Below are 10387 nucleotides of genomic sequence, written 5' to 3' on the forward strand. Positions count from 1 at the left end.
CTTTTCCCTTAATAAAATGTAATTCCATTCCTTATAGCTTCTTTACTGAAAACACGCATTATACTTTCCTATTGAAATGTTTTATTAATTCTACTGGCTTTTATGACATATTTAAAATAGAATCCTCAACTGTTAAGAAAACTTAATTTCTAGTGAAAATTAAGAAGTAAGCAATTATGAACTGTCTTTTACACTAGCATTCCGTAGATTGGTGAACATGAATACCAGTGATAATTTCTAAAACCATTTGCTTTCTGATAGAGAATATCTTAGTTTGGTACCAAACATATTCATTAATAGTCCTAAATACCTTTAGTTTCTCTGTTTAGTAATTGATGTCTCAGTATCTTATTTGTTTGGAAATGACCCAGCTATTCAACAGATTTCCATCATTTAACTTAAATTAGCACAAGTCTAGAATTTTAAGTTATAAAATATTTGGAGAGATCATTTTAGGTAGATGTATATAAAACATAATTATTTTTAAAGACTTTACTCTTTAAAGAATTTACTCAAAAGCTCTTATCTCATTTACATTTAAAGTTTCATCATATCAAGCTGTTTTCCTTGCTGACAAATTTGCAACAGATATAATAAGGTCTTGTTTGACTTCTATTAAATCTAGTACAATAATAGTATTATACTTAATGCTGATGACTCTAAATACATGTCTATATTAATTAGATCAACAAACAAACTAACTTTAATACCAGGTATCAACTTAATATTGGATATTTCACAGTTCATTTGAACCTGAAAGTCATTTTGTCTAGCTTCTTTCATAGTTAATTTGTAAGCACTTACTATTTTTATTTATTTATTTATTTGTGGTACACGGGTCTCTCACTGTTGTGACCTCTTCCGTTGTGGAGCACAGGCTCCAGACGTGCAGGCTCAGCAACCATGGCTCACGGACCCAGCTGCTCCATGGCATGTGAAATCTTCCCCAACCGGGGAACAAACCCATGTCCCCTGCATTGGCAGGCGGACTCTCAAGCACTGCACCACCAGGGAAGCCCTGGAAGCACTTACTTTTAAGTTAATTAAATGGAGTGCTCTATAAATTCAATGTTGATAATGATTTCTAGAGGTAGATATATCTCATATGTATAATGTGTTCACAGATATATAAACAGGCAAAACTAGAGATCTCATGGCTTTACTTTAAAAAAAAAACAGTTATAAATCAGGCATTACAATATAAACTTACTAGTTTACAAAGAAGTGTTGGAATACATTAAAGTTGCTTGCTCAGATGACTAAGGCTTTAAAACTTGTGGAAAAGACTTCTAAGATTTGTATTTGTTCTTAAGAAAATTTCTAGGGAGGCTATGAATTAGATTTTCAGTGGAGGGAGGCTTTCCAGTGGTTTGAATTTTAAAACTGCCACCTTTGTCATTTTTTTTTTTCCCTTGGTTTCAAATCTTTCCGAATTGAGCTAATTAGACTCAGTCTCAGGTCCCTGTGGCCTGTATTTACATGTCTGATTTGTAGAGATTTGTATGATAAAGACAGTTGTTGTTTGATATTAGTGAGAATGTTTCCAACGAAATTGAAATTTAAGTGTTCTGTGTTCTAGAGTTTTAGAGTTTAATTTATCATTCCTTCATAATTTGTATAAGGCATTCAACAAAGAGCCTCTTTCTGAGTTTATGAGTTAAACCCAGAGCAAAATCACTATTGTTATTTTTATTAGTCCCTTAATATGAGTTTCTATTTCACTTTATTGTATGGCTCAGGTACCCTATTTGTTTCCTTTAGTATGTTTACTATTTCCTGAGGGGCAGATCTATATGCCTTGTCTTATAATATCATGCAGGGGAAGCATTCCCCGATGAAACATGTCTATCTCACAATATAATTAAGCAAAAGAGATGTAACGATCTTAAATAAAGCCCACTTAAATAGACCAATTTTATACTCTTTCATCTCAATTCTGTCAACTTTTATACATTTAACTTCAGTTTTCACTAGGATCCAATCAACAAGTTTTGATCTTACCAGAGGAGTCCTAGAAGTTTTTCTTTCTTTTTATTCCCTGTCTGTTTTATTTTTATATAAAATGTTCTGGGATCCCCATAGAGAAGAGATGAGCTAAGGAGCACAGGGCCTTTTGTCAATCTTGATTAATTGGCCTAATTTTTGCCTCAAGTAATTGATGGTCAGGTATCTCAGTGTAACTTATTTTTCCAGCCCCTTAAATATATATATGTATATATATATATATATATATATATATATATATACACACACATATATATTAAATTGGGGTAAATAAAGCAAGCTTGTTTGGCTTTTAATCTTGGGGACCAGTAGGGGTTCCCTTTTGGCCCATTTAACCTTAGGTAATGTAATATCAAATCCTTGTGTTTGAATCATATAAATGTCCATTTTATTTATCCCACTTTACATAATAATCTAAAGATTTCTTTATCCATTTGGGAGGTCTTTTTAAAAATTTCTACCTTGTTGGAAAAAATATCTAGGCTTTTCTTACAGGTTTTTTTCCTGATAACATTAGTTACTTTTATTTATTTATTTTTTAAGCATCTGTATGTCACCTACAAATTGGCACTTGCCATCTACTTCTACAAGGATCAAATTATGAGCCACTGTAGCTGCTGACCATCAGGGAGATCAGGAGTGAGGCCCTCTTTGCTCTGTGAAAAACTGGCAGAACAGGTCTTCAGATAGATATTTTCAGGGGATGATTTTATAAGTCCAATTCTTGCATCACCTCATATCTAGAAAAGCACTAAAATCCTTCATGGTGATGTCTGATCCTTGTAACTAGCAGTAACCTTCACGAGACTAGCAGAAACTTTCTGTAAAAAATACATGCTTGATTGCATGTACTCCCCCTTCACCAAAATCACATATATATTGACCTTCCCCCCTACCTCTTTGGAGCAGTTTCTCAGAGCTATCTGAAATGCTCTCTCCTGGGCTATAGTCTTCATTTCGCCCCAAATAAAACTTAGCTCTCACACTGTGCTTCTTTTTTTCAAGTCAACATGTAAGATCCATTGAGGGGAAGCAAATACCACAAATAAAGCTTCTCAAACTGGTTTTTGTTTGTTTGTTTGTTTGATTTAAACTAATGGAGTTCTTAGGTTAACCATTAGATATACTTCTTTTTCTTTTCCACCTTTAGTTTGATTTTTGTTTATATAGGTACCAGTAAAACAGTTGTTTATAATGAGAGCTCTCTAAAAAATTACCAATTTAGAAGATTCTCCAATTTAAAAGTCCATCATTTGGCTATTAACCAATAAGATACAAGTAGCTTTCACATAAGAGTGTACTTTCACAAGTAGCTTTCGCATTGGGAAGGATGCCACGTAAATAAAAGATCCAGAAAGTTCACTCACCAAAATAGTGTGACAGAGATCGCCTTTTTTTCACACACACACACACACACACACACACACACACACCATCCTAAGAAGATCAGTATAATGTTTACATCTCAAAGACACAAGAGAAATGCAAGTTCCCCCTAGAAGGCCTTTGTTTAAAGTCAGAATTCTGAAAATATATTTTTGTCAAGCTGACTTTTAAAACTTAACTGCTTTCACAATAAAAGAGCCCCTTCTTTTAGGATGAGATTTTCTTTAATTCCCAATTAAGTAAGTATTTGTAAGTGTAAGTATGTATATACATAAACCTGGCTGGGGTATTAGTTGGAGGCTGACAATCTGTCGTTCCTTTTTTGTTGTTTGTTTTCATAGCTTTATTTCTCATTCTGAGGTCGGTTTGTTGATTGATAAACTTGCTAGTGCTGATCGTGTGGTGGGTCAATGTGCTGCTTAAGAGCTTTAACTCTTCTTTTTTCTTTTTTATTCTTCCAGAGTTGTTTTAGCTCCCTTTTACGTGTCTCGGGTTTTCCTGGTGGCAGCATAAGACAAGCACAGGTGCTCAGATCACGGAATGGCCGGCCAGTTCTTATTCATGTCCCTGGTTGAGCAGGTTGTTAATTAAAACGAGTGAGCTTCCCTACAGGGACAGCTACACAAAGGCATGAAGTCTTTGACTTCCCACTCCTGCAAGTTTCTCAGTCCCCTGAGAAAGCCATTGCCAGCCGGGATGAGAGAGTCCCTTCTTCAGAGATAAGAAGCTTTCATAAGATTTAAGTTTTATTTCAACAAACCATATTAATGTAGACAATTCAAGGAAAAATGATAGGCCAGTCTTCCCCCTAATTACTCAGTCCAACCCTATTTAGTATTTGACTGAGCAAAGTCTTCCCAAGTCTTTCAACTGAGGATAAAACCACTCAGTGTCTAAACTGAGCCTGAATGTGTTTTGACCAGGCTCCCCTAATATTTTTCAATTAGGGGGCATTTTCTCCTTTTTCAACTGGGCTCCCCCAATACCTTTAAATTAGAGGGTCACTCCCCTCTATCTTTCAACTGGGGAGCCAGGTACATGTTAGACATTACCAAATAAAACTCAGGATCATCAACAAAAAATTGGGAGAAACAGGAGACACCCAATTCTTATGGACTCTCCAATGAGGCAGATGGGCACAAGAGGCCTCTGCTGGTACCAAGGGTCCAGTTCACCATAGAGTTCAGGTGAAGGAGATACATCTGCTGTGGGTCCTTTATTCATGGTATTCAAAATTGCTGACTGAAAAATAATGTACAACTTAAAACTTAAGAGTAATGTTTTATTCAGTGGACATTCTTAGGACTTCAAGCCCAGCAGATAGCATTTCAAATAACACTGAGAAAACTGCTCCAAGGAGGCAAGGGGTGGGCCAGGATATACCGGTGTTTTTGCAAAAAAGGCCAGGTAGTTTGAACCAAAGATGATTGTTAATTAAAGAAAACCAGATATCTCAATTTAAATAAGTTAGTGTTTTTCTATGTATGGGAAGATGCAAGAGTCTGGGATCATTGAAATCATTCCTTTGATATGCACCTCAGCTATCTGGGGCCAACATCCTTTGTTTTCTCACCCTGAGTTTCCTCAAGCTGCACCATTGTGGGCGGCTGCAATCTTATGACTGCTAAATGGCAGGCATTCCTTCTTTTCATCCTGAGTTCCCTCAGGGTTCACTGCCAGGGGTGGCTGCAATCGCTGACGGCTGTGACATCATTTGTTTACTATATGGCAGTTAGCATTCTTAGCTCACATTTGCTGTTTCTTCTCCTGGCTTCTTTGCTGGTAAATGAATTTATTGTGTAGTGAATTCATGCATGAGTCCAAGTCTGAGTGTTTTTCTGAGTTGTGGCTAAACATTTGTAGGAAAAAAAGGGAAAATTTATGCTCACTTGAAACACGAGAATTCTCTTTTGGACTTTTTTTTGGTCTTGAAATGACTTTGTCTGACTTTGGAATCAGAGTAATGCCGTTCTCATAAAATGGGTTGGGAAGTGTTCCCTTTTCTATATTCATTCTAGAAGGATGTATGTGGAATGGGTTTCTTTATTTCTCTTTGGAATTTATTTCATGGGTGTTGACTCACTGTTTACATCACTGTTATTGCAGAGGAAATTTGTTTTCCATAAGGCAGAATCTCTAATAGTCAGATAGAACCACTCAACATTCTTCACCATTTCCCACCGGAGAAAACCTTACTCCCATTTCCTTACAGCTCCAAGGGCCTTTTTTTTTTTTTTTTTTTTTTTTTTTTTTTTTTTTTTTTTTTTTTTGTACGGAAGAAATTACTGTCCCATTTTTTTTTTTTTTTGTGATACGCGGACCTCTCACTGTTGTGGCCTCTCCCGTTGCGGAGCACAAGCTCCGGACGCGCAGGCTCAGCGACCACGGCTCATGGGCCTAGCCGTTCCGCGGCATGTGGGATCTTCCCGGACTGGGGCACGAACCCGTGTCCCCTGCATCGGCAAGCGGACTCTCAACCACTGCGCCACCAGGGAAGCCCTCCAAGTGCCCTTTTGGTATCTTTCCGAAGCACAGTCTTTCATATCAGACAGACTTGGGTCCAAATTCTAGCTTTGCTTCTGATTTTTTAAAAGACATTTTTTAAAGCAATTTTTAGGTTTACAGAAAAATTGCATGGAAAGCATAGAGAAAACCCTTGTTTTCTCCCTCCTACAAAATTTCTCCTATTTTCACAATCTTGCATTAGTGTGGTTCATTTGGTAGAACTTATAAACCAATATTGATACATAATTATAAACTACAGTCCATAGTTTGCAGTAGAGTTTACTCTTTGTGTTGAACAATTCTTTGGGTTTGGAAAAATGTATAATGTCATGTACTGATCATTACAGAATCATATAGTTTTACCACCATGTTATATTCTGTGATACATTTATTCATCCTGTCCTCTCTGCCCTTGAACCCTTGATAACCACTGATCTGTTTACTATCTCCATAGTTTTTCCTTTTCCAGAATGTCATATAGTTGAAATAATACAATATAATCTTTTCAGACTGCCTGCTTTCACTTAGTGGTATACTTTTAAATTTCTTCCATATCTTTTAATGGCTTGATAAACTCATTTCCTTTTAGCATTGAAAGGCTGGACAGCCAAAATGGAATGCATCATGAAAGCCCTGGCACTTCGGGACAACTCAACCACGGGCTACATGATGACCAAAAAGCATCTGGAGATCAATCCTGGCTACCTCATTGTGGAGACCCTGAGGCAGAAGGCAGAAGCAGACAAGAATGACAAGAGCATCAGGGACCTGGTGGTGCTGCTATTCGAAACTACACTGCTGTCTTCCGTAGAAGAGAATTTGTATCCTTTCAAATTCTATTGTTTGGGTGTGCCACAGTTCATTTATCCATTAACGCACTGAAGGATGTCTTGGTAGCTTCTAAGTTTGGGCAATTAAGAATTATGAATAAAGTTGCTATATGGACATAAGTTTTTTGTGTGGACATAAATTTTCAACTCATTTGGGTAAATACCTAGGAGTGTGACTGTTGGATTATATAGTCAGACTATGGTTAGCTTTGTAAGAAACTGTGCTTTCCAATGTTGTTACTGAATTAAGTTGTATGTATTTCTTCTTGGGCCTTAGACCCGCTGAGGCCCTCTGCCTTGGTGGGGAAGTTATTTTTCCATTCCAGTTCATATAGCTGAAAACAAAACTGAAGCTGAGATTGAAGCACCACAAGCTTCATTCAATGGCCAGAGGATGGAGAAGTGAGGTCATGGTTCACAAATAAATTTCTCACCTTAATGGAGAGAGGAATTTCCTTTTAAGGAGTAAGGACAATGGGGGGAAGCAGAGAGATCAATGATTGGGAGGCATATACATAATTTTCTGGGTAAGAGGCAGGGTTTTCCTGGAAATGAGGTGCCCCCCCTTCTCTTCTTTCTGTGTCAGTGACTTCTTGTGGTCACCAGTTGGTGTGTCATTTAGTATGCTAATGTAGTAAAATCAGTGCAAAATGAGACTCGGGGTCTGTTTGCAGGTCAGATTCATCATCACGTTTTTCAAAAATTTTACTGAAGTATAGTTGATTCACAGTGTTGTGTTGACATGTGTTAACACTTTCTGCTGTACAGCAAAGTGACTGTATATACATATATATATATATACAGACATATATATATATACATATATACAGACATATATATATATATATATATATTCTTTTTCATATTCTTTTCCATTATGGTTTGTCACAGGATATTGAACATAGTTCCCTGTGCTACATAGTAGGACTTTGTTGTTTATCCATCCTATATATAAGAGTTTGCATCTGCTAATCTCAAACTCCCAGTACTTCCCTCCCCCACCGCCCCTCACCCTTGGCAACCAAAAGTCTGCTCTCTATGTCTGTGAGTCTCTTTCTGTTTTATAGATATGTTCTTTTTTGTCATATTTTAGATTCCATATATAAGTGATATGATACGGTATTTGCTTTTCTCTTTGTGACTTACATCACTTAGTATGACCATCTCTGGGTCCATCCTTGTTGCTGCAAGTGGCATTATTTTGTTCTTTTTAATGGTTGAGTAACATTCCATTATACACACACACACACACACACACACCCCATATCTTCTTTATCCATTCATCTGTCGATGAACATTTAGGTTGTTTCAATGTCTTGGTTATTGTAAATAGTGCTTCTATGAACATAGAGGTGTATGTATCTTTTCAAATTACAATTTTGTTTGGATCTACCCAAATTTCCAGGAGTGGGATTGCTGGATCATATCTATTTTTAGTTTATTCGGAAATCTCCATAATGTTTTCCACAGTGGTTGAACCAATTTACATTCCCACCAACAGTGTAAGAGGGTTCTCTTTTTTCCACACTCTCTCCAGCATTTATTATTTTTAGACTTCTTAATGATGTCCATTCTGACTTGTGTGAGGTGATACCTCATTGTAGTTTTTATGTGCATTTCTCTAATAATTAGTGATGATGAGCATCTTGTTATATGCCTATTGGCCATCTGTATGTCTTCTTTGGAGAAATGTCTATTTAGGTCTTCTGCCCATTTTTTAATTGGGTTGTTTGTTTTTTTGTCATTGAATTATATGAGCTGTTTGTATATTTTGGAAATTAAGTCCTTGTTGGTAGCATTATTTGCAAATATTTTCTCCTAGTCCATAGGTTGTCTTTTGTTTTGTTTATGGTTTCCTTTGCTGTGAAAAAGTTATAAGCTTGATTAGGTTCCATTTGTTTATTTTTGCTTTTATTTCTATTGCCTTGGGAGACTGACCTAAGAAAACATTGTTACAATTTATGTCAGAGAATGTTTTGCCTATGCTTTCTTCTAGGAGTTTTATGGTGTCTTGTCTTATATTTAAGTCTTTAAGCCATTTTGAGTTTATTTTTGTATATGGTATGTGGGTGTTTTCTAACTTCATTGATTTACATGCAGCTGTCCAACTTTCCCTGTACCATTGCTGAAGAGACTGTCTTTTCCCTATTGTATATTCTTGCCTCTTTGGTGGAAGATTAATTGTCCGTAGGTGTGTGGGTTTATTTTTAGCTCTATTCTGTTCCATTTTATGTTCCATTGCATGTGTGTTTTGTTCCAATACCATGCTGTTTTGATTACTGTAGCTTTGTAGTACTGTCTGAAGTCTGGGAGGGTTATGCCTCCTGGTTTGTTCTTTTTCCTCAGAATTGCTTTGGAAATTCTGTGTCTTTTATGTTTCCATATAAATTTTAAGATTTTTTTGGTTCTAGTTCTGTAAAAAATGTCATGGGTAATTTGATAGAGATCACATTAAATCTGTAGTTTGCTTTGGGTAGTATGGCCATTTTAACAATATTAATTCTTCCAATCCAAGAATATAGGATACAATTCATCACCATCTTGATTTCACCAGGTTTTATGCAGTTTTTCTTTTTCTCTTCCTATAGCTTCCTTTCTTTGTGTTCAGATTCTGTGACTTAAAGACATATGTTAAGTCCTATTTAAAGTAGAGTTTGGTAGGTTTTGAGCAAGGGTCTGTTGGCAACTCTGATAACAATGTGACTATACCCTTTCTCATTCCCACCAGCAAAGAATGAGAGTTTCCATTGTTCCACATCCTTGTCAGCATTTGGTGTTGTCATTATTTTGGGATTTAACCATTCTAATAGGTGTGTAGTGGTATCTAGCTGGTGTTTTAGTTTATGATTCCATAATGATATATGACATTTAACATATCTTTATATGCTTATTTGTAATTTGTATGTCTTCTTTGTTGAAGTTTCCATTGAGATCCTTTGACTAAGTTTTAAAACTTTTTTTTCTTATAGTTGAGTTTTAAGATTCTTTGTAAGTTTTGGATAAAATTCCTTTATAGGATATATGCTTTGCAAATATGTTTGCTGTCTGTGTCTCTGCCTTTTATTAATTGTGTGACCTAGGCTAAAACTCTTAACCTTTCTCAGCCTTAATATCCTCCCTTCAGAAAATGAGAATGGCAATATCCAAATTACATTTTTTTTTTTTTTTTTTTAATAGACGGAGTTGACAATTTATATGAAAGAACCCAGTCCACTGTCTGGCTCAATAAAAGTTAGCCTTGTGTCTGTGCCTTTTCTTCTCCCATCCTCCAAACATACATCCATTTAATACTTCTCATGTTTTATATATGGTTGTTTTTATCAGTACTTTTCACACTTTAATGAGCATATAAATTGTACACTCTAATTCAGTAAATCTGAGGCAGAGCCTGAGATTCTGCATTTCTAGCAGACCTAAATAGACATTTCTCCAAAGAACATATACAGATTGCAAACAAATGCAAGAAAGGATGCTCAACATCACTAATCATTAGAGAAATGCAAATCAAAACTACATTAAGGTATCATCTCACACTGGTCAGAATGGCCATCATCAAAAAATCTACAAACAATAAATGCTGGAGAGGGTGTGGAGAAAAGGGAACCCTCTTGGACTGTTGGTGGGAATGTAAATTGATACAGCCACTATGGAGAACAGTATGA

This window comes from Lipotes vexillifer, unplaced genomic scaffold (assembly GCF_000442215.2).
Source record: "Lipotes vexillifer unplaced genomic scaffold, Lipotes_vexillifer_v1.1 scaffold544, whole genome shotgun sequence".
In the NCBI taxonomy this organism is placed as follows: Eukaryota; Metazoa; Chordata; class Mammalia; order Artiodactyla; family Lipotidae; genus Lipotes; species Lipotes vexillifer.